The sequence below is a fragment of the Halyomorpha halys genome, unplaced genomic scaffold (genome assembly GCF_000696795.3).
Source record: "Halyomorpha halys isolate HHAL.00 unplaced genomic scaffold, Hhal_1.1 Scaffold160.1, whole genome shotgun sequence".
Classification (NCBI taxonomy): Eukaryota; Metazoa; Arthropoda; class Insecta; order Hemiptera; family Pentatomidae; genus Halyomorpha; species Halyomorpha halys.
This window is the reverse complement of record NW_027113306.1, coordinates 190,379-192,528: the sequence shown is the minus strand read 5'-3', so window position 1 is coordinate 192,528 and position 2,150 is coordinate 190,379. Positions and strand designations below refer to the sequence as shown.

The following is a 2,150-nucleotide window of genomic DNA, read 5'->3' as shown; positions in this document are numbered from 1 at the left end:
TTTAGAATAAAACGAAAAGCAACAAACTATTTTTTATAAACCATTTAGAGAATGTTACGCAAATTATTAATTAATGATTTCAACTTAATATGCATTATTTATTTAGATGAGGAAGTATTTTTATTTTTTCTATAAGTCGAGCCCCTGGCCGGATTCTAGCCGTCGCCGCTGCAGTTCCGAGGTTATTAAGATCTCCCACGGCTATAAGCATTAAATTATTCGTCTGATCCGAGCCTGAAGAAGATTCATTTATAAATGCAAATACGAAAACTATTTTTCAGAAGGATAAAAATATTTTTTTTAAATCGGACTGGCGATTCTGAAAGTAGCGCGTTAAAATCTCTTTATATAACAACATTGATAAATTTTTTTTTTTTTTTTTTTTTTGGGACCCTCCTGTGGGAAAATTACTGAGTGTGAAATATAATATAAAGTTATGAGGAGAAGATGGTTGGGGGTGCGGTAAATGAAACACAAATAAGTATGACTAACTTATTTTATCATTTAACTTATTGATCATCCACGGTCAACTATCTCTCATAATTAAATATAAAGTTATATTTAATTGCTTAGCTCTTGTCTTACTATTGTTCTTAATCGCTTAACTTGATAACAGATTCGCAAAGTACAAGTTAAATATTCGTCATTTATGTCATGTCAAACGATTTCAATGAAATTAAAACCTATCTCATATTAAAGATCATTAAATTGTACAATGATACACTGAGTTTCATCAAAATTGTAAGAGCCGTTATTGATAATATCGAAAAAAATTAAAAAATCGATTTTATAAAGTGACACGTCTGGTTTGATTTTATCGAAAAGTTTGCTGTAAAAAACTCAAGTTCGAAATTGTTCACGATTGCAATACTTCCCCTTACTAGATACTTTATATATAGGCAAGTAAGAGTATAAAACTTCAATAATATCTTTAAGTTCTATGAGGCAGTATTGTTTTCCCCTCCCTGTTTTCCAGTACTCTATTGTCTTCCGATATGGTCCTGGCCTTATCCAGACGTCACGTCAAGGTCGACAGAAAACGACTGTCCACTTTTCCACTTGTGGAAAACCTGTGAAAAAGAGAGATCTGGGACAGCTTTATGTTATCCCCCCTCCTAACATTTGGCCCCGAAGATGTCGGGCAGTGTGCCAGTGGGCCCCGATTTCAAAGCGGTCCTCCCCCTACCCCTTGGGTCGAGAGGGGCTGCGCCCGGTCAGTCCATCCCCTCGACTCGTGGACGTCGGACAGTGTAGTGCCCCTATACGGATTCAGTGACCCTACACCCCCTATAGAGAGCGCTCTGATGGTATATGAATTGTGTCGGATGGTGTCTCAACAGGTAGGTGCGAAATAAAGAGAATTATCAAGAAAGGCTGAACTAAGCCGTTTAGGTAAGCATTATTGGTCCAAAATCAAATATGATATATTATAACCATAATATACTGTTTTTATATGTATTTAGATAGAATATTATAATCTCTCAGACCTATCTCGGTTTATATATTTTTTTTTAGATTCTGATATCGCTTTCGATGCTATCATCATCTCTCTTTCGCAATACTTTTTAAAAGCAATACCGAACATAAAACCATTACTGTAAAAAGATAATCGGGGTGGCGGTCAATCAAGGTACTTAATAATTTAAAAACCTATTTTATGTTAACCAACGTTTCAGCCCACTGTGCAGGGCTTCGTCTAGGCTTAATGAAAAGAAGATACAAACATTGAAAGAAGTGACTGCAAATTAGAATAAATATAAATATTTATATGATAGTTGATAGTTGATAGTTTAAGTTTATCTAAAATTAAAAATGAATGAAATTGTAACAAAATGGGGTAATTTGACTTGTAATTAACGACCAGGGAAGAATAGCCTGCAAAACGTGTTTAAAATCCGATGTGAGGTGTAAATTTATTTTTAAGATTGTCCTTGAGGATTGATGAGCCGAATTGGCCGAAACGTTGGACTATTGATATAATAAAGGGTGTTGAGACTTAACAAGGATACCATTTGATCCTTTTAAAAAATAAATAGCAGTCTCAAGAGATTAAAAAGATTATATATAATATAAATTTTTTGTTATAAGAATCGGTCTGTCATTTAATTGACAAAACTCTTATTTAAAACTGCAATTATTGACTAACTCAA

The 2,150-nt window shown here is 33.9% G+C and overlaps 1 protein-coding gene across 5 annotated transcripts in view; it reads left to right on the top strand.

Annotated features, from left to right (window-relative positions):
• tnc (tenectin) overlaps positions 1 to 2,150 on the top strand; it is a 173,634-nt gene that overhangs the window by 120,528 nt on the left and 50,956 nt on the right. The window contains exon 1 of one of the 5 annotated variants that reach the window (XM_067050887.1): positions 1,374 to 1,392. The exons of the other annotated variants lie outside the window; for them this stretch is intronic. The gene's annotated coding sequence lies outside the window, so the exon portion shown is untranslated. Of the gene's footprint in view, positions 1 to 1,373; positions 1,393 to 2,150 lie in introns of those variants that run through there. 5 annotated transcript variants of the gene reach the window in all.